Source organism: Dysidea avara, chromosome 2 (assembly GCF_963678975.1).
Source record: "Dysidea avara chromosome 2, odDysAvar1.4, whole genome shotgun sequence".
NCBI classification, from domain to species: domain Eukaryota; kingdom Metazoa; phylum Porifera; class Demospongiae; order Dictyoceratida; family Dysideidae; genus Dysidea; species Dysidea avara.
This window is the reverse complement of record NC_089273.1, coordinates 18,021,168-18,047,232: the sequence shown is the minus strand read 5'-3', so window position 1 is coordinate 18,047,232 and position 26,065 is coordinate 18,021,168. Positions and strand designations below refer to the sequence as shown.

Sequence of the window (26,065 nt, the reverse complement as noted above, 5' to 3'; positions counted from 1 at the left end):
TAGTGTAGCTATCCAATGGTGGTGTTAGTTTGATTTTGCTTGATGTGCAATTTGGATCGGTTTTGTAAAATCTAGTCACATATTATGTAGTGTGGCTTTGGCCTATGTAAGTGTACTGTACTACTGTGGTGGTAAATTAAGAAGATAACTAATGGATACATGGTGGTGTCCATGTTTGATAATGTTTGCTATAGTCAGGACAAGCTTAAGGTGGGACAGTGGGATTATATGATAAATCAGACTAAATTGGAAATAAACTGAAGCACAAAGGTGGTCTTTAAATACAGGTGGTAATTAATACAAGTTGCACTACTGGAAAGTTGGTATGGCCTTATTAGGAGTGGTTATTGGAGGTATAGACTCCCATACAGCAATAACAGACAAAAAATTCCACTACATACCACAACATATTTAATTAGATCTCTTAAACCCATTGTGCACAAAAACTTTTTAACAACAGACCAAGACCCAATACTTATTCACTAAAAAAATTCAAAAAGTTTGAAGCAGTACTTTTTGAAATATTAAGGATTGAAGTTTTTAATTGAGACCTTTAAAGTGTATATCCCATAATTTATGGACCACTTGAAAGATCAATTAACAGTCTTCAATCTCTGAAAAATTTATTAAGACAGTGATGAGCTACAGTTGATTTTGTACTTTGAGATGGATCAATTTTTAATGAAATATTTGTGGTCATAAATCAGAAACTATGTGGTGTATGAGGCTAAAAATTGGTATGGGTGATGAGAACCAAGGGTACTACAAGCATACCAAGTTTGGTCAAAATCTGAGGGGTGACCTTACAATTCCGTGCTGGTATGGAATGACCCTGATGTGACAAAGTTGACATTATCACATGTTGACAAAGAAGTTGACTCATTTTGCAAATATCAAGTCATTTTCATTAATAAGTTGTGTTTTTTTAATATCACGATATGGCTCTTTCTCTATCACAATTATCATGAAATATTACTATCGTGATAATCACACAATATACGATATATTGTGGGATCACTAGTATGTATAGAGAGTGGCCTTTTTTCCATCCACCATTTTGAGTCCATTCACTGCTTTGATCAAACAACAGTAAAGTATGTTCAAGCATTGTGCAGTCTGGGTAGGGGTGTACTTGTTGCATGTGCATCCCTCTGTTCCACAAACTATAGAGCAAGTCATATATAAGGAGTTTAACAAAACTTTATGATGTTTAGTCATTGACTATCATAGGTGGTGGAAGGGGGGGTAGGGTACTGAGGCTCCCCTTTGCTCTGCTGAGGGGGTTTCAAGAATGATGTCATGCCAAAATTATCTTTCTTGGAGTGGGGTTGAAAACCATAATAGAATGCTCAAATACCCCAATAGAGCAGTAAAGACCTTCATAAATGTGTTCCTGAAAGTAGCTTTTTAAAAAAAGAAAAAAGTTGAATGCAATGGGACTCAAACCAGGTACCTCTTACTTTAAGAGTTGGTGTCTTACAGACGTGCTTATGATGAGAGGGCGAGAGAGGTTGAGAGAGTTTGCTTCTCTACTCTGTTTTTTTTTCAGCTTGTGGAGGTATGAGACTGACTGCAACCACAGTGTATAAGAAACTTGCTTCCATGTTGGCTGACAAGTGGGAAATGAATTGTATTCGGTGTTTGCACTGGATGAGATGCAGACTTTGCTTCTCTTTATTAAGATCAGCCATTATGTGTTTGAGGGGTCATCGTTCTACTGTGCATTTCCCAACATCTGCCAGTATTGATCTGGCCTATTCTGAGGGCAGGCTTAATGCTGATGCCCTCGATCGAATAGCTTTGTTCTTAATTGCCACTGGTGTTATCCAGCTGTCCAGCACTTGACAGCCATTGCTGGGGAGCCTGGCGTTAGCGGTAAGGGCATCCATCTAGCCCGTCTTACCACTGTATCAAGTGTTTCCAGGTGGCTATAGGCTGTTTTATATTGCTTATAAATATTATGTTCATTAACACTGTAGTCAATAGCTATAATCTTTGCCAAATAAACTTTTTAACTGGCAAATAGCCTATTTTACATAATTTTGACTAAAAGTTGGTGTTTTAGTTAAAACGCTTTAAACTGTATCTATAAAATTCCATTAATTATAGTGAATTTTGAGACATTGTGAAAGCTAAAATGGCTACAGCTTCTGGGTGGCTGCGCCCCCAGACCCCCTGCTACCAGAGTCTGAGACTCTATACTCTGGTCAGTTCTCTTCCCCTCATATCAACTACTTTCTCTGCCACTGTTGACTATTCATTAGACAACTATATCCGCTCAGTGAGGAACCTGAATGGGACAGTAAGCCAGTGAAGTAGGGACTATGACAAAAGAAAATGAAATACATGGCTGACTCATTAGGCTTGGAAAAACATCAAATGACAAAAAAAAATTGTCTTGGTGGCATCATGGCGAAAAGGTGACTGCATTACGGGCCTTCGCAGGGGTGGATCTAGGATTTCAGAAGGGGGGTTGCTAACATGGACATTTATATATGTAGCAAGATAGTTGATACAACTAGTGTGAGAAGCACACTCAGCATGCGAAACATGCTCTATCTAGAGGGGTCTGGGGGCATGCTCCCACAGGAAATTTTGCAAATTTGGCCAATTGAGATTGAATTTGGTAGTAATTTTGAGTGAAAAATGATGTCACTTTGTTTTTGTGATACCATTATTCCCCTACAGCTTGTCAATATAACTAGAGGGTACAGCCATGTAGCTAAAATTCAATCTTAGACTAACACCTTAAAGAACTAGTAGTGGAAACATATGGGTATCAGCTGCACATGATTGATCAAATTTAGTGTTTTGAAGTACAGTCTAATACAGTCTCATGGCTCAAACTACACTGGCTGTCCAAACCAGTAGAGAGGGTAAGTGCGAGCGGAGAGAGCAAGCAGACTGACTCACCAGTGTATGGAGTGCATGTGCACTCATCTGTATATAATTCTCCAGCTAGGGGGGCTCTAGATCTGTTGGCATATATATACTCCAGGAACCCCTGGAAATTTTTGGAAAATGGCTATCACAAGATTGAATCTAGAAGCTATTTTTAACCAAATCTGGGTACAAGATAAATGAGTTCAGGTGGAAGTAATTTTAATTTGAACGAGTTCAGTTGTAAGTAATTTTAATTTTAAAAAAGACAGAAATATACACTGTTTCTTGTTATTTGATTTTAAGAAAATGTGTAATAGTGGCTTGTCAAAGAGAATAAAGAGTGTATAGTTAATTGAATGTAAGATCAAGGAGAACATTTAAAACACAGGATTGGATCTACTTCATATGTGGCCACTGTTCTGAAGTGCAGGTTGCTATTTCAATCTAACTTTAAAATGATTGATCCATCCATCATTATAATTGTTTTACAACTACTCTACAAATACAACTAGTGTTTGGCCACAACTAACTCCTTTTTAGCACACAATGATCGTGACAACATAAATGCTGTAGTATAATTTTAAGCTTAAAGTTGAGCTTCAAGGGATTTGATAGTGCAAACTCCAAAGCTGCTAGATTTATACAAATGTAGTATGGGATTTGATCAAACAAGGGAAACAAAAACGAACAGTTCTCAAAAGTTGCAGCCTTGTGAACTTTATAAAAGCTACGAAATTCACTATTATATAAAACTACTGTTTTACTTGCAATAGAAGCATTTCAACCCAAGAATCAAGTTGGTAGCAGAGCCTAAAAACTGACAGAAAAGGTTATTTTCAGAATAGATTTTCGATTAATGATGTTTTATATGGAAGATCCATAAGATTGTACCTATCTTCAAGGCTGGCGATAAAACTTCGGTAAAGAACTACAGACCCATCTCATTGCTTTCCAGCACATCAAAGGTACTTGAGCGATTAGTGTATAATAAAATAGTAAATCATCTGGTAACTCAAATTAATCCCTGCCAGTTTGGCTTTATAAAAGGAGCTTCCACCTTACAACAGCTTTTAACATTCTTTGACTTCTTGACCAACAGCCCAACGCAAATTGATACTATATACCTGGATATACGTAAAGCCTTCGACACTGTTTCACATGGAATCCTACTAAATCACCTCTGGTCTTTTGGCATTACTGGTACCCTATGGTCGTGGTTTAAATGCTACATCACTGACCGAGTACAGCAGGTATCTATCAACAATACCTTATCTGACAGTGTACTACCAGTTATATCTGGTGTCCCCCAGGGAAGTATTTTAGGTCCCCTGTTATTTCTAGTTTATATGAACAATATCTCTTCCAGTATAGAAGTTAGTCAAGTATTGAAGTTTGCTGATGACATGAAATGTTTTATGACCATCTCGTGTGATGAGGACTGCATCAAGCTCCAGCAAGATGTTGACTCTATTATTCACCAAACATTCCTTTCCAATCTAACTATCAACTTTACCAAGTGTGTACATGTTCCCTTCAAATCAACGTCCAATACCAGATACCTTATCTCCAGCACAGAAATCAATTGTCAGGAGACTCAAAAAGATCTGGGAGTGATTGTCTCCAGTGACCTGAAGTGGTCAAATCACTACAATTCTATAATATCTAAAGCATATAAATCATTGGCTCTGATACGACGTACTTTTTGTTCCAATCACTACCCATCAGTCAAGCTACATCTGTATATTACTTTAGTTCGTCCTCATCTTACCTATTGCTCTCAGTTAAGGCGACCGTACCTAATCAAGGACATCTTATGTTTTGAGCGTATTCAACGTCGAGCAACCAAACACATCTTGAATAATTATAATATCAGCTACAAATCCAGGTTATTAGAACTTCATCTTCTACCATTCATGTATATCCTCGAGATTCAGGATGTTTTGTTTGCGATCAAGTCACTTAAGTCACCCACAAGAAACTTTGACATTAATAGGTACATTACATTTACTCAGGGTCACACCAGATCCTCTACACATAATAAACTCAAACATCGTCTCCATAGTACAAACTTAAATAGAAACTCTTATTTCCATCGCCTTCCTCGTTTGTGGAATGCTCTTCCTGTAATCAATACCAATTTATCAATTGCAACCATCAAGGCTAAACTAAAGAAATTCATGTGGAATCATTTTGTAACTCATTTTGACGATGACAATCACTGTACCTACCATTATCTATGTCCGTGCAGCAAATGTCACGATCTCTCGCCACCATCAAACTTTCAAACACTATAGCTAAGTTATAATTAGTTAAAGTAATTATAATGTATGTATAACTTGTGTTTTAGGCTGCAAGCACCAGTTGCTTGCAGACCTTTGGCATACTTGCCATAAAGTAATAATAAATAAATAAAATATAATTTATAGTACATTAAGGGTATAAATCTTTAAATTTACCTGAAGTGATTGGTATGGCAGGATGTTGGTACAATGGTGAGGGTGGCAGTGTGCAGGTCCTGAAGAATAGGTTTAATTTCAGCTCACACTCTGGTAACTTCTTGAAAATTATAGTTTTCATATTGTTGATGTTCTATTAGAGTAGTTGACTGTTCTATTAGAGTATTTCGGATTTAGCAACTTCTAAGGTAAGACTTACTCCAAAAGTATAATTTTGAACCCCTCTTAGTAATTCTTGGATAAGATTAGCTATTCCCCTTGCTCTTTCCATCGTTTCATTGCCCATGCATGTGTATAAAATGCAACTGCACCTGTACTACAGCTTCTAGAAGTTTCCTAGCTTGCTCATTGTAAAACTTTGGAGGGGGATGCTTCAGCGCCCCAAGCACCCCCCCCCCCCCCCCCCCCCCCTAAATCCGCCCTTGCTTCGGCATGTGGATCACTTGAACTTTCATGACTTATTTTTATTAAGCCTTTTATGTTTTTATGGCCAAACAATTTTCAGCCCTTTAATATAATTGGCTGCATATACAATAGTTATTCCAGTAGCTATTGAGTTGTGTGGTAGGATGTAGTTTGTGCCCCCACTTGTCCTGTTTTCGCGGGCCTGGTCTCGTATCCAGTCGAGCCTGCGCTTGCGGCTGGTAAATGGGGCGGGCGCCACTAGGTTTGCTTGGTTGGCTACGTGGAATTTGTCAGATCTCCAGGTGTGTGACCTCAGCTGGACCTCCCGCTGCTTGAGTCGCAGAAAGCAATGAAGAACTTCGTGCGCCTATGAAAAGAAGACTAGCCTAAACTTGTCAACAGCTCTGGTGAAACCGGCCGGGTGAAATAGAAACTGAGGACTTGACTGAGGAAGTGGTGAACGTTTTTATCAACCACCAGGCTAGGTGCGTTCAGTAAGTTGTTACATAGTTTATTGCCAACAATTGAATGTGGTTGCCTTTTCGTTGATTTGTTAATTTTTGCGAGCAGATTCGTGACATTAGTCTCGACTGCTTATCGCGACAAAGATATAGATTGTAATGCAAGCGGGCCCAACAGAGGAGGGTTGACACGAATTAAGCGTTATCAAAAAGATTCTAAAGGTTTCGTGAAATTTGATGAAGCATACCACAAGGGATAGTCACTACAAATAGTCAGTCCTGTAGAACGATTTGCAACCGGGATCAAGATTTTTGATTGACGAAAATGCACCTTGGTTGCTTGATTTCATATTGGAAATTTGTTATACATTTGTTCACATTACAAAAATGACAGCTGTTTCAAACATGTCCAATACATTTACATTGAAAAACTCATTAAAAATGGAATTAATTATTGTGTACCGCCTACCTCGAGCCCAATTAGTAACTTTCAGGGTGTGATAAGTGTATAGCAACTCTCTGCGAATCTAATGATGCTAGAATATATCCATTTCATGGAAATTTCGGTGCATCAAAATGGCCTAAAACAAACTCACATATTCTTCCATACATTTTGTATTGGGTGTTTTGGGGGCATGCAACATGTGGCATAATAACCCCCTAACACGTGATGCTATCCCATTTTCAGGGTGTGCGTTGTGTAGAGCTGTTTTTGGCAGACCGTTTGATACCAAGTTTTTGACAATTTGAGGAAATTTCAGTGCATCAAATTGCACTTGAAGCTGCTTTGCTTATGACTCTGAATAAGAAAATAAGGTTGTCTGGTTGAATTTCGCTGTGAGCACCTACTGCGAGTTTTCACCGGCCACCTGATTGTACGGAACCCCTCCTCACTGTTAAGTGACAGTCATAGATATCATTTAGAGTACTTTGAGTGTTGAGAGGCGGATAGTTTAAAGTAGACGGCGAAAAGTTTTGGTTCATAGAACCTGATTCCACCTTTTGAAGGGATCATGGATTTCATGATATAACCATAGGTAGTATATGGTATGTAGTATATAATATCTATGATTATAATGTGGCTAAATTAAAGAGTTATATTGAAGAATAATCTGGTGAAGGACAGTGGAGCTTGTGAAGTTGCTGGAGTGATAATGAAATGTGGCTACTGGTCGTAGCTGTACTAACTAGCTACCTGCAAGTTTTCAATGAATCTGGATGTTGATTTGAAAGTCAAGAAGTATGTAGTTCTGTTGTAAAACTTAATGTGTTTGGCATAATTTGTTGATTACCTGCGGATCAAGTCACGATGGGTTGGCTTTTTTTTTTCAGCCCTTCTAGGTATTTGTCCCCTTTCACTTTAGGATATTTTGCTTGAAGATTTATAGGTTCACAGCTTAGTAGTAAACTACTCGTACAAGCTCTGCCTTCTTTGTTTGCCCTCCAGTGCCTAACTGGTAAAGTTGATAATAAACAGATGATAAATTATGCATTCATGATTGTTTTGTTATAGCCAATTCTTTTATGATCTTTATGTGGAGGAGAAAGGTTTGCCCAATATTTACGATGCCAATGTGTTGAGAAAATGGATTACAAGTCTAAGCAAGGAACTGTCTGTCACACTTCGTTGTACCACTGCTTTAATGAGGAGGCTGTATCAGTGGACTAGTGCAATTGTGAGAGGTTAAAACACTTCGTAAAACAAGGAGGCCACCAAATGAATACATTCTTACAAAAAAAGAATGGGCAATACAACTCTCACCTGGGGATAAAAAAACCAGACATCAGGATGTTAATGAAAATAATTTAAGATCAGACAGAGACCGTCTCCAAAAAGAGAATAGGGAACTGAGACAGCGATGCAAATCTTTGGAGACACAGTCAGTATTTTTATCTGGACAAATGTAAAAGGCAATCCAGAGTGGATTTATACCAAGTCGTGGCACTTCAAAACGAAAATCACCGACTCAGTATACAGAGTGCCACTGTAGGGGACTTAAAAAAAGAAGGAAAGATAAGTGTGCTGGGTCATTATCATGGCTGGAGAGTGAAGGGTGCAAAGCCATTCAGGTTACATTAGTTAACAATTCAAATGACATGAAAGAAATACTAGATTTAAGAAATGAATATTTGATTGGCCCTGGGGAATCTGTCTCTGAAGAAGAGATGAATACAATCAATATGATGCTATATATTATTAAAGACAAGTATAATATTTCTGGTGGAGCATACCATGAAATGACTCAAATTTGTAAAACACTGCCTCGGCTTTATAGATTGAAAGATAGGATCAAGGAACTTAATAAATTATGGTGTATCAAACCTTTACCTAATGGGACTGATATTCAGCAGTCATTTACTGAACGGTTGAAGTAGGTTGGTATGTAAAAATAATGAAATTTGTGTTTTCGGCGTGAGTCTGTATCTTGAACTTTAAACATATTTCAAAAATTCATATCTACATATGACAAATTGTACCTTCAAAAGCCTTATTTGAAATAATATTGATTTTTTTGAGCTGCAATCAATTATGTGTTGTTTTTTTATTCTATAGGTAGATAGGTCATCACCATCAGCAGATTTCATAGTAGAGAAAAAAATCAGGGTCAAATTAACCGGTGATGAAACCAACATTGGAAAGCACCTACATGTTGTAAACTTTGGCTTAACTTTACTCGAAGAAGGAGACTTGGCATATTCTGCTACTGGTAACCATTGTGTGGCTATTATTAAGGAACCTGAAAAGTATGACTCACTAGTTTTATCTCTTGAAGACATCAGAAAGGAGGTTGAAGCACTTACATCAATTAAAGTCAACAGCATTTGTTTTGAAATTGAATACTTTCTAGGTGGTGACTGGAATTTTTTGGCGGAAATTACAGGTATTGATAGTGCCACTGCTAACTATGCATGCATATGGTGTAAGTTGAAGTGACAACTCAGCAGCCTTAATATTTCATGTGCAACACTTGAAATTATAAGCACCCCACTCTTTCAGCAGCATAAGAGCTTTCTGAAATAATTTTGTGGTGTCTACAGGGAAAAGTGTTGATATGGAAAATTAGTGCCTTGGTATGGTTTCAATGCTTGTGGAAGAAGACAGCCAATCTGATTGAAGGTAAATGGAAAGACAAGGTGCACAGGGCGTACACTCATCAGAGCCCCAAAAGGCGCATCCCACCGGTGAGTTTGTTGTGGCATAAAATGGTGTATGTGCGCTGCTTTGTTTGGGCTCTAGTCTTGCGGCTGTGGTCAGTAAGTGAGTGAGCGAGATGAAATTTTAAGTTTTGGAGTTTAAAAAAAATTCTATACCCGGCCACTGGTAAGTGTTTTAATGTTGTATTTCATGTTAGATGGACTCATATTATTCCGTAAAGGTGATTTTCGTGACGTAAGATGTCTGTAGGATGATTTTTAAAGGCAGCATTTTAGGCAGCGCTTGTAATTTTCGGGGTGGATCCCTACATAAACAGTACCACCGTACTGTTTGATATCACCTGACCCTCAATATTTGCAATACAAAACTGAATAACAATGGTGTTTACATGAGATCAACATATTACTCTTCTCAATAAAATGAATTTTGCATAATTTGTTTTAGTGGCACTCACTTGGCCCAGATACTTTATAGTTGGTACTTATAATCTCTAATTGATAAGTGTTGTAGAAACTACATGAGAGTAGTGTAACATGGAACACAATGAGGTGTCACTACAATATCTATTGTACTATGATCTGTGACTGTGGTCAAAACAAAGGTCAACAAACTAGACTGATTTTATGTCTAACATGTTCAAAGCTGCGTGAATAACTAGTGCATGAAAATATAGTGCAGTAAACAAGTTGATGTTATGCTACTTCTAAAAAAACCATGCAATTAAATACTATGGCATTAGGCAACCATGTAGACTATAATTTAGTTTATATAATTAAATAGTGTGATTTAGTGTATTTCGTAATTCATGAATTATTTTGCAATTTTGTAATTATGTTGCTATACACTGCTAACTATAACAAACCACTTTAAACCACAAATTACACATAGAAATATTTCTCAACTGTTTTATAGTGTGTCTACCATGTTTTATCATGCAAATTATATAGAGAAAGCCTCGAGGCTGCCCTTCATTTTCATTCATGTAAGTGTGACTAATGCCTCCCCTTTTAACTTGAAGGATACGCTATCTCTGGTAGTCTAAGAGGCCTTCAGCATTGTTTTAAAGTTGTTAAATGTCTATAAAACCGAAAGGAAGAGCGTTCAGGAAGTATGAAGAGTTGCCATACCCGTATTTCTGACCGCCGAGAAGAAACCACCTCCGAGCAGAGTTTATGTGTGAGAAAGTTTAATGCAAACTTTTAATTCTTACATCCTGGCTGCTTTACCATCTTTAATGCTTTCGCTGACGTGAGTGTGTACCGGACAAATAAACATAGGAAGGTAGGTACACACACATGCATTCTTACAAAAATATTTTCAGTAAACCAGATGTAAGCTCACAGCCCGCCCCTGGCTAGCTGTTGACACGTGTCTGGTTTAAAAAATTCTATAGTCAAAACAATTTCTTTGTCAGTGATCAAATTCAAAATTAGGTTTTGCTCTGTATTTTGATGAGGTCATATTGACAAACTATACATAACTGGACATACTTTCAGCACCACCTAAATTTATCATACAGTGCGATAGTTACTGTATAGTAGGGACCACAAAGGAGTAGGCATGGCCCACGAAATAGTATCACCCAAAAACAGCTTCAAATCCCCTGACAACGATGAGGCAGTATTGGTTAGGTAGAACTAAGCCCAAACAAGCTTTCAGATCAACCCGAAACGCTTTCAGCAAGCCTACAGAATTTTAAAAGTTATTTAACAGAATTTTCTACTGACTGAGTAAGTAACTGACTGACTGATACCTTCAGACAAGAGTAACTCGATAACGGCTAAGGCTACGGGCTTGATTTTTCACTGTTCGATGTTACTTCAGCCCAACAGGTGCCTTTTGGCATACCGCAGTACGTACAATGCATTCTTCATGGACTTACCAGTGTCCTCCTTTGTGTCCCATTCATATTTGCTGACAGCGAAAAGTGTCGATTTGGCGATAGCACATGATGGCTTCCCTTTGTAACGGAAATTGTCCGTATTTGTCATAGTGGCTATTTTGATAGCAGAGGTGCTTTTCAAACAGTTCTTGATCTGTACTGCTGTGTAGCGGTTGAACATAGCCGACAATGAAGCGTAATGGATACTTTACTTTTCAGATGAGAATTGATATAACCGGGGTGCACGGCACCATTTTTTTCAGTATGTGTAGATTGCAGAGGTGCTTTTCAAACAGTTCTTGATTCGAAATGTTGCATAACTGGTTGAACAAAGCTGACAATGAAGCGTAATGGATACTTCTCTTTTCAGATGATAATTGGGGTGAGTGGTGCCTTTTCAAATGTGTGGGTTCACCAGTCCTTAATAATTATTTACAAAAAAAAGTTAACAAACAAGTACACAGAAAAATTTGGAATTTTCAACTAGAGTAGGGACCATATACACTTCTTATTGTTTTACTGTGATTTAATATCGTGCACTACTCCGACTGTTTCAGTACTTTTTATCAATGTGCTATGGTCCCTACTCTAGTTGAAAATTCCAACTTGTTCTGTGTACTTGTTACCCTTAAATGCATTGTTTTATTTTGTATAACAGCACAACAATGTATAGTAACACAACACTTGCATTCATTTCTCAGGGTACTGTAGGATCCACAGGCCCTCTTGAAAATTTGTAAAAAAAGATACTCTAATAGAGCAGTGCCTGCTGGTTGCTGCATTTCTTGCAGAATTTCTGCAAGTTGTTGATTAAATGAATTGATTGATTTGAAATAGCTACTCAGCCAAACTACCACAGTTATATTCAATCGGAGTGAGATTGAACCAAAACTTTGTAATATGCTTTGTTCTGTATTGAGACACTGTTGTCACAGTGACAAACTACAACATTTCTTCAAGAGCTCGTATGTCGAATTGTAACAGTGGTTAAACTTAAATAGTCTTACTGTATATATAGGTCGAGGTCACTATATTTGTGTCAAGTGGTTGTAATTGGAAACCCACAATTGAAATTGTTGGGGTGTCACAGCTCAATATTAACTGGCAAGACTTTATAGTGGTTGAGTCATACAGTGCAAGTTCTTGAATTAGGAGCTTGTGTGTTATTGTATTAAAGTAACTCTATTACACTGTATGTTTGTATATATACACTGTACACTACTTAGTTTGTTAGTTGGCAGGGGTGTACGTAGAAATTTTGAAAAGAAGTTTCCACTACAGCTAAGTGACCGTTATATTAGATTACTTGACTGCTCTATTAGAGTATCTCGATCTTTTCACCAAAATCATAATTCAGAACAATTGCTATAAGCTTTGCTATCATTTTAGAAACTATTATTTAACTAAGATAAAAGTTTAAAATGTTGTCCTGTTCCATGATAGATTTCAGATTCTTGAAACCTGAAGTTTCAATTTCTTAATGTTTCAAGTAGTGTGTAAAAAATCCAACCCTGTAAACCCCCCTCGGTACGCTCCTGAGTTGGTTAAGTCCACGAAATATATTATACCAGACTTACATGCCAGATAATAAATTTTCACCTGTTACAAAAAACCCTGTACCTTTTGGTAATTGATGTGTACAGGTAGTTTAACACATTTGTTGATAGCAATCATACAAAAAAAACAAAACAAGTACTTTAAAAAAATTGGTAATTTAAAAATGAAGTACAGATCTATGCAACGAAAAGTAGTGAAACAAGTGATGAATGATGGTATTGCAGCATAGCTCAGTGGGAAAGTCTATAACAATTATTTTGCTCAATGGCAAAGTAGGGACTTTCCAGCCACCTGTAAGTGTTTTGTTGTATTTAATGCTGTTTTATTTATTATATGGACTAGTACTATTCCATAAAGGTGGTTATTGTGGCGTAAATACCCCTAGGATGATTTTAAAGGCAGAATTTTGGGTGTCGTGCAAAATTTTCACTTCAATCACTACTTATATGGTACCACCATACCATTTGATAAATCAGTCTAACATCACTGAATATGTGCTATAATTGTACCTAATTTTCTACTCAAGTAAGTCCTAAAATGTTAATCCCTGCCAGTTGTCACAGTCAGTTGCTCCAAGTAACTGAAAGTAAATCAGTGAGCAAAAGATGAGAATATTTCAGTCCATTTGCATTGCTCTCATCCCATACTGTACTTTGGCTCAGGCGTTAATATAGAGAGTATGCGCTTTACAAGTTACATAGCATACAGTGTTAGGCAAGTTACTTTTTAAAAGTAACTAGTTACAACATATTACTTGCAACTGAACTATTTAGTTACAGTTACATATTGCCCATAAAATAAAGTAACTATAATAATATTACATATTATATTACTTTGTGTCCACAGCCTTAAGTTGTCACGTGTGAAACTACCACATTATCACGTGACATGATTGCGTTGTTGGACAATGTGCAAATCTTGGTTATAAGTAAGAAGCTGGTGAATAAGCTTCATTCAGTTGGCTTCATTACTTTGTTGTGGCTAGGCGTTACTCAGTGGATTACTAACAAGATTAGTAACTTCATTACTTTTAGTAACAATATTATGTAATGTTAGATTCATTACAGTAATTATATTACTTAGGTAGCGCATTACATTTGTTAGTAAAGTAACTTGAGTTATATTACCTTTTTTTATAGCATATTTCGTTATATTACTTAGTTACCACAAACGTAATAATATTATGTAACACATTACATAAGTAACACGTTACTCCTAACACTGATAATTTATGACTTTTCTTATATGGTATGACAATCATTAATCCACACTAGTGTAGTACTCATCAGCACGGATGAATTAAGTGTTGACCAACAATCACAGATCTATTAACACGTATTTTAAAGGCTCTATTATGGGTGTTTGACAAATTAAAATTTGATGAATTTACTGATTCATAAACATGTTTTTTTGCTATAATTTCCTGTCGCAGCTGTGCCACAGTAATCTCTATTCTATTAAGTGATTTCTACTGTATTTGCTGTTCTGGCCACTGTCTGTTGTTTAGGAGAGTATTTATTCATCACTGGATGGCGTAATTAAAACTTGCTATAGTTACAAGTGTATGTAGTAGAAGTTATATTCTTTTAGTGATATGTTGTGCTTTTCTTTTGTGTAGAACATGATAGTGAAAGCTCAAGTGTTGATCCAAGCCTAGTACATCACTGATAAATGGCTAGTCAGGAGTCTACCGCTCAAATTAGAATTGACGTCAATCTAACTAAGATATTTCTAAGAAAAAGTTTGGAGTCTCTGAGCCTGGTAGAGGTTGAAGCTGACCGATATTTCATATGTCGCCTCCTCTTGAGACAACCATCTCAGCCATCATGCTGTGGACACCAATCGTGCCACTCTTGCATTGATGGTAAATACAGGTTAGTGATGATGGTATAATAAACATATAATTTTGATTCCATAATAGTATTTTGTATCCTTGTTTCCGCCATATGTGAAGTTATTGCATTACGAGTGAAAATTGGAAAACTTTCAATAAAAGACAATTGGGAGACCTCTCCTTTCCTGTGTTGTAATAACTAACCCAACTGGTTAACATGTGGTTATTAGCAGGTGTAGTTTATTGTACATGGTTTGTGTGGAGAGTAATGAACAGGTCTTTATGTGGTGATTAACAACTGAGAAACACTAACTGGCCTCATAGACTACATGTCTGGAATAGTACATCATCTCTTTGAGATGAAAGGTCACTGGGACTATACTGTTTTTCATTTTTGAAGTAAATATTTGTTGGACAACTGGCTGTACCTATTCATACCTGTGAATACAGAAAGGCTACCCTTTTATCCCTGTGCTACCTTTCTTCTGTTTAGTTTGGTTGCTTATGGGAATGATCGTTACATGGTGGATCAAAGCACCAAATTTGGTACAGTGATTCCTTAGCATGTACTAAGTGATTTCAGAGAGGGGTGCCACAATGAAATGATCTGGCACCCCCTTTAAAATCAATTAAATGTAATAAACTACGAAAATAAAAATTGTTATATTTTTATATACTATCGACCACTTGTCTTTACTTGTTGTGCTAGTATTACTATTAAATATGTCCATCACATTATAAAGTATAGTACAATGATACATTTTACATTGTTGTTATCCTGATTATAGATTAGCGAAAATAAAACTCGCTAAATTAAAAATCCACTATACCAGCTTGTTATTTCTATTATAAAATGTTATGTGCACATTCCACCACACCGGCATAATGCAGTGCAAGGAAGGCCTACCTCTTGGCACTTGCATCTCCTAGAACAAAGAGGCTCAGCCTTGTAGCCACACTTAATCAAATCTTGGCTAGCTTTAACCACCTCAGGGAGTAGCGTCCACATTGGTTCCCAGGAAAGCTCATCGGCTTGTTTCCAGCCATATCCTTGTTTCCAGCCATATCCTTCTGGTGGTGGCTTATCTGCTTGGACTTGCAAGGATGTTGCCCAAACATTTGCTTGATAGAGAGCTCTTAGAAAGTGTTGAAGAAGAGCACACTATTCAGGGCTCGAAATAAGGTTCGACAATCTGCCAATTTGTATTGGCAGGTTAATTTTATTGTTGGCAGGTTAATTTTATTGTTGTCCAGACATTGTGGCTGGATAACTACACAACTGGTGGAGAGCAGCCTTACAAAGGCAGTATTATTTAATTAACTTGTTTGTTTATGGTTTGTGGCCACAAGCTTTACCTCCAGCTAACTTTGAGATGTGAACACCAGCCCTACTTGTACTTGTCACTATGAAAGTGCAAAATGTATTGAAAACCTTGTTACCAGTGTTACCTTTGACTTGTGGGATGCATGAAACTTCATTTTAATAGCTTAAAGCACTGGTTTCCTGTTGCACTTGACTAGAAACAGTGTACATTGTTATACTACTTTTGGCATGACTACATTTTGAGTATTGATAAACTCAAAACTGGTACCAGGACATTTTAAAGTTTTGACAGGACAACATCTGTATTGTACTGGCAGTTCGACAGTACACTCAATAAAATTAGTGGGAGCTCTGCTATTGCAAAAAAAAATGATGTGAAGTAAAGAATTTATTAACTAAAGGAATACCTGTGGTGGTGGAATGGTTTCCATCGTCTTTGATCGCTTGCAAAACAATTCCTTTCTTAGCTCATTGATGGAGTAGAGTGAAGTTGTTTTATCATATAAGACATATTGCTCAATCAGCTTCATTTCAGTAGATCTCAACTGTGGGATGTCAAATGGATGCTCTAGGGGAAAGAGGAAGGCCTCTGAAACATCTGGATATGCCTTCCATGCTTCCCAGGCTGACTTTTACCCTATTTCCAGAAACTGCGATGTATCACAGCCTGAAAAAGCATGGAAGAAAGGCAGGCCTTTGGATTTTACTTCTCCAAGATGTTCACAGATAGAATTGATATCATAAAATTTCATATGGTTGCCAGTTCCAAACCTGACCCAAACATTGAATTCTGAGAATTTATCGTTGAGTTGGAAGTAAACGCTGATTAGCAAGACAATGACATCTGTATCAACTGTGCTGACCAGGATGTTGCAAGCTCCTCTTTCAAGAGCATTCATTATGCAGATGAGTACATATCCTTGTGTCAGCCTCTTCATGATCACAGTCCTGCATAGGCTGATCACTTCCTTTACAAATGACTGATTTTCCTACAGGACAGCAGGACCAAATGAATACTCTAAATGTGAACAAAATGAATCATTTTAAAGGAACAAATATGTGCATTTAGACTCTATTTAGGCTGTTTTGGGTGGGTAATAAATCTCATATACTCCACCTTGTTTTCTAATATACTCCACGCCTTCAAGCACAATATAACATATGCTCGAAATCGGGTTTGTCCAATCGCTATGCGTTGTTCACGTGCAGTGATTTAACGAGCGCGATTATTTAGTCACGTGAGGACGTATAGTTGCCATGGCGCTATTATTATCGTAAGAAAACCAGCTGCTTTAGCCGAGCCTACAGCAGAAACAGCCGTGGATGAGGTAAGTAATCTGAGTGTAATGTGAAATAGAGTCTAAAGCAGTTATACGGGCACAATGTGGAGTCTATGAAATTTATAAACCCTCAAGCCCTTAGTAGTGCCCTCGCTTCGCTCGTGCGCTACAGCCCGGGCCTTCAGGTTTATAAATTTCATAGACTCCACATTGTGCCCGTATAACTATTATTTAAAATATGCTAACAAACTATTCAGCAAAAAAATTTACTAGAACAGGGCTAAAACAAACCATTCAATCAGTAACACATCAGCAAAAATACTAGTATGTTCACGTTGAGCTGAATCCTGAAAAACAGCTAAAAATTAAAAGTTGATATTTCTCAAGAGTTAACATTTCAGCCAACCAGATGATTAGTGGTAACAGCAAAAGTGTCAACAACAGACACGTACGGTTTGGCTCCATTACAAGTTTGGGAAAGGGCTGTAATGGACACTGTACTTATATGGCTTCCCCATAGGACATTTATTTGAAGATTTTGATTGGCCATAAATATTATGGCAAACATTTGAACAAAAAGATTTTGAAATATTTTTAGCGGGTCAAGCAGTACTACAAATGAGCCAAATTTCAAGACCCTGTGTAATTGTATCCATGAGTTATTAAATGTTTTTGAGGATTCAGCTCAACGTGAACATACTATAGCATGAAAAAGTATAATTTTAAGTGTATGTAAAACCATATAATACATGTAAATTTACTAACCTGAAGTAATGTAAACCTGCTTTGCACTAGGATATTCATGCGTTGACACCTTTTGTGTTAGAAATTCAAACAATTCTGCTTTGTTTGTGTTGTCTCGAAGAAAGTCAGAAAAATTTGATGGTATCTTAGTCTGGGCTTGTACCTTTCGTCTAATGCCTCTGCCTCTCTTCTCTCTGGTAGAGTCTTTCAGACTGCCAGATACATACTGATCCCAAATAATGTTGATCCTGTCACAGAGACAGAGTTGTTGACTAGTCCATGGCAAAAACACTTCATTGGCATATTCCTCAAATGTGCTAACCTTAGTAGGAAGACAGTGGACAACAGCAGGGCCATCAAATATTTTAGCATGGAATGTGATAGGAGCTTCCACAAATGATCCACCAAACAACTCAATAATTTTGCTTTTCTATTGGGCAAGTGAAGTTTTCCATGCTCTGAGATAGAAGGAAGCCAAGGGTGATTTTCATGCGAAAAGAAGTCATCTAAGTTACCATCTCGAAACTTGCTTGCTATGAACAAATGGCCGACAGATTACAATCTCTTCTAAGGCTTGCTATCTTTTGTACACTTTTGGTAGCAGGCTTGGAGGATTGTGTCTTTAGTAAAAGTAATGAGTTTTTCTTGATGGACTTATGGATTGAAACAGTTCTAGTTTTAATCACAACATTCACATAATTTTGGTACTGAGTTTCTCCAATGCTTTTGATATTCCTAACTGTTTCAACTACACTCTCTGTAGCACAATTACGGGAATCCAAAGCTAAAAGCTCTAAACAATTGTCTTTGAAAGGATTGCCCATACCTGTCATGGTTTGATACATGCTGTTTGCATGCTTCTGGAATAGGTCTTGTCTTGTTCATGTTGCTTGCACCAACTATTCTCCTCTTCCATAAACTGGCTCCCAAATTCAGTCAGTAATCTAGCCTGCTCTGGTCCTGCAACCATCCATCTTCTAAAAGCTGTTGGATTTTCTGTAAGTCCAACTGCTCCACCAGACCCCTTTACCAGTTCATTGTTCTGCTCATGACCCTGGTCAATTGGAATGCACGAGAATTTGCTATGGGTTTATCTCAGCACCCAGCACTTTTCAAACTCATTTCTGAAGTTGTCTGAAAGTGATTCCATATCTCGAATATGAATTGGAATCCAGCGTGCATAGTTGATATGGTCTAAGGCAAGAAACCATGGAGTGAGAGCTTTCTGAGATTCTAGATACAAGTTGAAATCATTTATGCGATGAGCACGGATGAATATCAAAGCAAGAATTTCAAACTCTAAAACAAGATCCCAGTACTGAAAAGTGGGACAATTCTTTATCATTGTTTGCTTCCATTCTTCAAACGAAACCTCTTCATTTTCAGCTCTCACACTCTCCCAAGCTTCCTGCTGAAGCTTGCTTAACATCAATGCTGTGATCTAATGGCTACGTCTGGTTCTAGTGAGATGTGACACCTTCAAGAAGGAATCTGCTACTCCAGCAGTAGCTATATATACCGGCTTCACACAAAGCTGCTGTCCAACCAGAGCAATCTAGAAAATCACCAATAGTATTCCACAGAGCCATTTTGATATGAAGACCTCCAAACATAACTATAAAACCATCTTCTCCAAGAGATTGTGGCCATGACCACTGAACATATTTTGCTAGAGCAAACAATGGTTGATCGAAAGCCATTACTGGAGTCTGACCTGGATTGAGGTAAGCTGTAATCTTTCGCAGAACATCCATGCCATGTTTGACCATGGCAATGGTTGCAGATATAAAATAAGGGTAAAAGAGCAACCACAGAAATGGGATGAACAGGATTAGGCTGATTTTCAGCATGAAATGCAGCCCAGGAAACATAATCATCAACTTCCAGCTTGTCCTTTGCCAACAATGCTGTAGCATGTTTGGTCCATTTTACTTCTTCAGCTTTAAACAGCCTTTGGTTTCAGGATACTGTATCTGAGGTACAACTGTCTCACTGACTTTGCAAGTGACAGCTGGAACATTGGTGTAACTTTCTGGTAAAGAAAACTTAGATAAATCACCATGTGATGAGACAATGATGGGGTCTCTACACACTCCACCATTACTTGTAGTGGGGGATTGAAATATGCTTATTCCAGTGCCATGAAATGAGCCCTGAGTGGTTGTAGAAGATAAATTGTGGTCAGTATTATCAAATGCTCCAACTGTAAACAAATCCTTCCGCAACTGAGAAGGACACACCACACCGTCTTGTTCAAATCTTGTACAGACACCACTCGCTAAACAATTTTCTAATTCAATGACACAGTTATAGCTAAAGCTAATCCCTAATCTATGGAGACGATTTAAAAGCTTCTTGCTCCTTGTTTGAGGGTGAATATTCAAACCTATATAGAGAGGAAGTGGAGTTTCTCTGTCTTTGAAATGTCGACTGCTTTCAGCAAAGATCTTTTCGATTTGACATTAAAGCACACAAGTTGAGAAATTGTAAGACAAGCTTGAGATTCATCATCATCTTGATTCCGTACATGAGGTCCATTGAGCAACATTGAGAGAAAATTCTTCAAGACAGTTGGCACAGAGTTTTCTTGGCATTTGGGTGGAAAAGTACCGGAGAAACGGAAAGAATCACAGTCAAAAATTTCCTGCCTCATGATTTTTACTAATTTGGTCATTAAAAATGCCTCTGATTCAAAATTTTGAGATTTCATTGACTCCTTTAAAACTTTTGTTAAACCTTCATTGAAACAAGCAAAAAAAATTTTCCATCTGATTGCTCTTGACACTCACCACAAAAATGATCTAGTATCTGTTTCTTCAACCTGTTTTGTTAACACTCTTGCTGATACCCAAGCATTGCAAACGTTCCACATAAAGACTGTGCAATTGAGTTAACTTAAAAATACACTCATCATTCTCTACACTGTTTTCAATGTAACATACAAGCTCAACAAATGCTCTCGCCAATATTGTCATGTGACTGTTACAACCACATAATGCTTCTGTGCTGATTCCGGTAAGCTATACGACATTTGTTGTGGTATTTGCCTTCAATTGCTATCAGATCTCCACCCGAAAGCTTTGCAATCAATGTTGTGTCTTGAAGATCTTCTGCCATTTTTTGCAGATCAGAATCAAGCTCCATTGTTGCACACTCATGAAGCTTACCAGATGGCAGTGAACAAAATATACAGCACTCTTCATTTACAGTATTTGCCATCGAATGGCGCTTTGACCGCCTTTTGATCATTAATAGAGGCACACTCCTTCTCTCTTTCTCTTTGTGCTCTAATTCTAAGCAATTTAGAAGCAGAGAATTTTAAAGCAATTTAGAAGCAGAGAATTTTAAAGCAATTTAGAAGCAGAGAATTTAAATGACAAGATTTGTGCTATTTAGCTTTGTTTTGATAAAGCACTTCTGCCAAGTTGTCACCTTCAAATTTGACATCAACTGGGGGTGCATCTACCAGGGTTTTCAAGTCCGTTGTCCTATTATAATTGCGCATGCGCTAAAAACCTACTAACCGAAGGGCCATTCACTGGTGATAAAGGAGTCACAACAATACAGTGAGTAATAGTTTTACCACATTTACAATCATCCATCATAATAGGGCACACACAGTTACCTGATCTCACTTGAATCTGCCATTTCTTTTGCACTGCTAAGCGCATACGCCAAAATACATAGGACAACGGACTTAAAAACCCCGGTAAACTGTGAAACTCTTCAACAATTCCCAGAAAATTTCTGTAAACTTCCAAACCATTATACTCATAACTGTCTACTGGACATTTCAAATTTCCAGTCTGTTTACTGCATACAATGCATGAGTCCCAGTCTATGGCTTCCATAGGTGTTAAGTAAGACCTACATAAAGCTATGTGCAGCTAGTTTCAGAAGGCAGCTATAAAAATAGAACATATTGTAAATTATGGTGATCGTTAATTGGAGTGTGATACTTGTTGCTATGCTACAATGTTAAACAATTAATGAATGTTTACCTTACAAACACTGTAAAAGGGCTAAAGTGCTCCTTTTCTTGAACTTCTTGAGCTTCATTCACCACAGAAACCAGAGAAATGAAAAGCACGCTGTGTACAAAGCAGCTGCAACAAGCTTAATAACATGGTTTAGTGATTTGTTTTCATGTAAATGAACAAATTGTCTTGTCTGCACTAGAGATTAAATATGAGGGTATAACTAGGGGTACAGAGGGGTTGGGTGATGGCACTCTCTGATATTTGGTTATACGTGCTGAGGAATAACTGTACCAAGTTTGGTGCCTTGATCCGCCATGTAATGATTTTGCCAAAATTTTGACATAAGGGACCAGACTAGTTGTGCTATTCAAATTTGTTTCCATAGCTTTATTTGAGTTATGCTAATAACATGACAATGTGACTTGAGTACGTGTATAATATCCCAATAAGGAATTTTATAAAATTACTTTTTATAGCACACGGCAGCCATTTTATAAAATTTTGCTTTGTACAGAGTTAGTTGCATGCTTCCTTGCCTATAGGATTTGACGTACTCCTGGATAGGATGCCACTTCGCAGAATTCCTGTTTACTCAACACATGTACACATGGTAACATTAAAGTTACTTCTTTAACCTAACACTACAAAATGATCAAAATCTATTCACTAGGCTGCTTGGAGAAGTTTAAATATGCAGTGGCGTGCTTGTTCTAAAGCAATGAGCAAGGTGACTCACATTTACCATGTTTCAAACTTCTCACACTTCAGTTATGGGCTTAATCACGTGAGTCTCTCGTATGTGTCCTGATTGGAAATTAAATGGCGAATCTCCGTGGATAGGAACAACTGTTATTGAGTTATGGATCATCTTTGATAGTGTGTAAATGTTTTGTATACTTGTTAAATGTTAACCCAGCATTGGTTTGTGCTATAATGTGAGGGTAAAAACTCTAGGTATTATGTTCAAGTATGCTTTGAAAGCTATAACATTTTGTTACATTCTTAATTTGTAACTTAAAGTGATTTGTTTGTATTGTATTATTGATTAATTTGTTATGGGATGGTGTTAAGGATGTACCTGGTTTTTAGAAGTAGCAAATGTAACAGTTATTGTAATTTAAAGTATTTCATAATTCATTAGTAGTTTTGTAATTTATCAAACTATGTTGCTATGCACATTTAAGGAAGTGTAATCATTTTAAACCACATGTAAAGACTGAAATTTTCTGAACTGTTTTATACTGTAGTTGCTCTATCTTTTGTTTTGCAAACATTTTGCAGATTTTTATTTTGTTATGCATAACAACAGAAAAGAATATGCCTCCTTTCCACTCTAATACATTGCTTTTTCAGTCATTCTATTCCCATAGAGTCTATTCATGAAGGCAGTGAGGTGGAGGATGAATAGTAATTTTCATTTTTACACTTTTCACCATAAAATTTATGTCACCAGTTCTTCAAAGCTCTAAGTCATCGCTGCAACTAGCTACCTTCCTTGAACCCACTAAAATAAAAGCAAATTTGGTTAACATGACAAGGTAAGCAATAAATTTATTTCCACTTAACATTATACATACAACTCCATACATTCTTTTCTCCATCCTTGTCTGGCGTAGCCAGGAAAATTTTTTTACCGAGGCAAAATTTATACACTGACCTAATTGAGAGGGTGTGCTTCTGACTTGACTGATTCACAAATACTTTCAAGCATGGGTGGTACAGCATTTGCAGGTTGACTCTGGTTGGATGGAAGAAACTGTTTCAGAAGACTCTGAGTGCTTTTCTACATATCATAAGTAATGATGCAGCTTAGTTAATACTACAGTATACCGTACTCAACACCAAAAACTGACTTGCTCTTGAGTGGTCAGGCCATCCATGGACTGCAGTGGAAGTCACTGACAGTCATGCACACCACTTTTTATTGGTCTGTGGTGTTGAGGGGGCATGTTCCCAGACTCCCTAGCTTGACGTGCTTAGCACATGCAGTTGAGCATCACATGAAAGAGATAATCTCTGACTTACATATCAAGGAAAATTTTGAAAATATGCTTTAAAATGGCATGTGGAGGCTATTTTTTATTGTAACTGCTAATGTATGATATGCATGATCAATTAACTCAACATAATGCCATGCAGTTGACGCATTGTAACTTTTGATAAAGACAGTTAACATTCAGTGTAATAAAAATAGTGGCTATAATCTATACTGAATGCTCTGTTAGAGTATATTACAATGACTGCTCTATTAGAGTATCTCGATCTTTATCAAATTCAAGTAGCTGAAAAGTGTTCCAGCCGATGCCATACTGTGTCACCTTCCATGAGCTCTGGCACTGCTTAGTATATGCACTACAGCCATAGATTCTATTATATGTAGTACAATAATGCTGTCCAGAAACGTTTGAGTATAGAAAATTTAAGATGCCAAAACTCAGGCCTGCTCAGCCTGAATTATTGAGTATTTTTTTACCGAGGCAGCTGCCTCGGTTGCCTCAATGGTAGCTATGCCACTTCTTGTGACCTGAGAATGTGTCAATGCATTGTGACTATAGTATTAAGTTCTTAGTTACCTGACTATTGACAATACTATTGTCAGAGTCTCCTGGAATTCTGAACAATGTCACAGAGTTCCGTCTACCTTCTTCTCTCTCACCATCTACCTCTAAACACACATCATAATAGTTACCACTAGCTACTACAGTATTTAAATTAAACATTTTATTATTTACATTCTTCTCCACCACATAAGTAGCATTAATGATGATATGGATAGTAGTCTCCTAGATGTTTCTGCTGATATGATCGGTGAGACCCCCAAAAAGAAGCCAACATCTCCACAGTCATTTGCTAAGGACGTTGTAAAATGCCTTGCCATAGTAACACCTACTGTACCTCAGGTAGAGTCGACGCTGCCAAATCCTTACGTAAGTTCTAATAATATTATGGTATCTACTGTATGTATATGTAGTGTGTGGGCAAGTTTGGGTGATTCCACACCAGCAAGTTGGTGTGAGGTAGTATAGGCAAATTGTCCTGGCACATTGCTAGCAACCTATAGGGTATTGCTTAGCAACACACTAGTCTGGGAAGGATCTGGTTATCCAAGAAACAGGACGTCTATGGATGTGTCCACTTCATTTCTAGCACATCTCTCTATGAAACATATTTTACAACTTATAATGAGCTACTATAGGCTAAAGTTTTTTCTATGAGTGAGTTGTGATGTCATGTTGCCATATGCCGTGGCCATTAATGGGTTAAGGTCCCAAAGTATCTAAACTGACCTTGATAATCAGGACACTATTGGTTGGTCCCAAGGTGTCCATACTCCTGTATTATACTGGCTACACTCATACATGTACTGTAGTAGTCTTGTGTACAATGTATGAAGTTCACCTCCAACTGGCATATGAGCTGTACACAGTAATTTACAGCCTCTACTGTGTAATGGTAACTGACTGGTATTGTTATCAGCCAGTTATTATGGTGGGAAAAGTCTCAATATTGAAAAGACAATGCAGCACCCAATAAGTCTTATAAGTAGAGTTGCACCGATAATCGGTTGAATAATCGGTAACAGCCGATATAAGGTGATTTTGCAAGTATCGGTATCGGCTACAAAGAGGAAGTTATTTGCCGATAACCTAAACCCACAATCAATCATTAACGACAGTAATAAACATGTGAGAAAGCAGTGAATGCAGTGGTAAGTGGTAAACATTTATTTGCTGTACCTGTTTATAACTATTTAGGCTTGTTTATGTGTGAATGGTGTGGCTGCAAGGCTATAATAGGCTGTGTATATTTATCGGCCGCCCACGCAATCAACCAATCACTATTTGGAAAGGGTCTGGAATCCCACCAAAACTCCGTTTGAGAAGCTGACTTAGGTGTTTTATAACTACTTGGCTTTCATTTCCATGTAAGGGGTTAGTGGCACACTGGTAGCAAACATTGTAGAATTGGCCGCCCACGCAAGTAATTAAATTATTTTATACACGCACATAAACTTTAGATGATTTTTGCTCCTTCTCCCCTGACCTACAGAATAGAAGAATATCGGTAAATATCGGCATATCGGCTACAGGAATGAGTGAAA

General features: G+C 37.4%; 1 long non-coding RNA gene across 6 annotated transcripts; it reads left to right on the top strand.

Moving 5' to 3' along the window:
• Positions 1-6,021: 6,021 nt before the first annotated feature.
• LOC136246737 (uncharacterized) lies at positions 6,022-24,887 on the top strand. Of its 6 annotated transcripts, XR_010696792.1 has the most exons (5): positions 6,022-6,238; positions 8,760-9,087; positions 14,420-14,675; positions 23,334-23,501; positions 24,719-24,887. It is a non-coding gene; the product is annotated as an uncharacterized lncRNA (long non-coding RNA). The 6 variants fall into 6 exon arrangements; XR_010696790.1 differs by lacking the exon at positions 23,334-23,501 and having other exon boundaries at positions 6,022-6,229; XR_010696789.1 differs by lacking the exon at positions 23,334-23,501.
• The last annotated feature ends 1,178 nt before the right edge of the window (positions 24,888-26,065 follow it).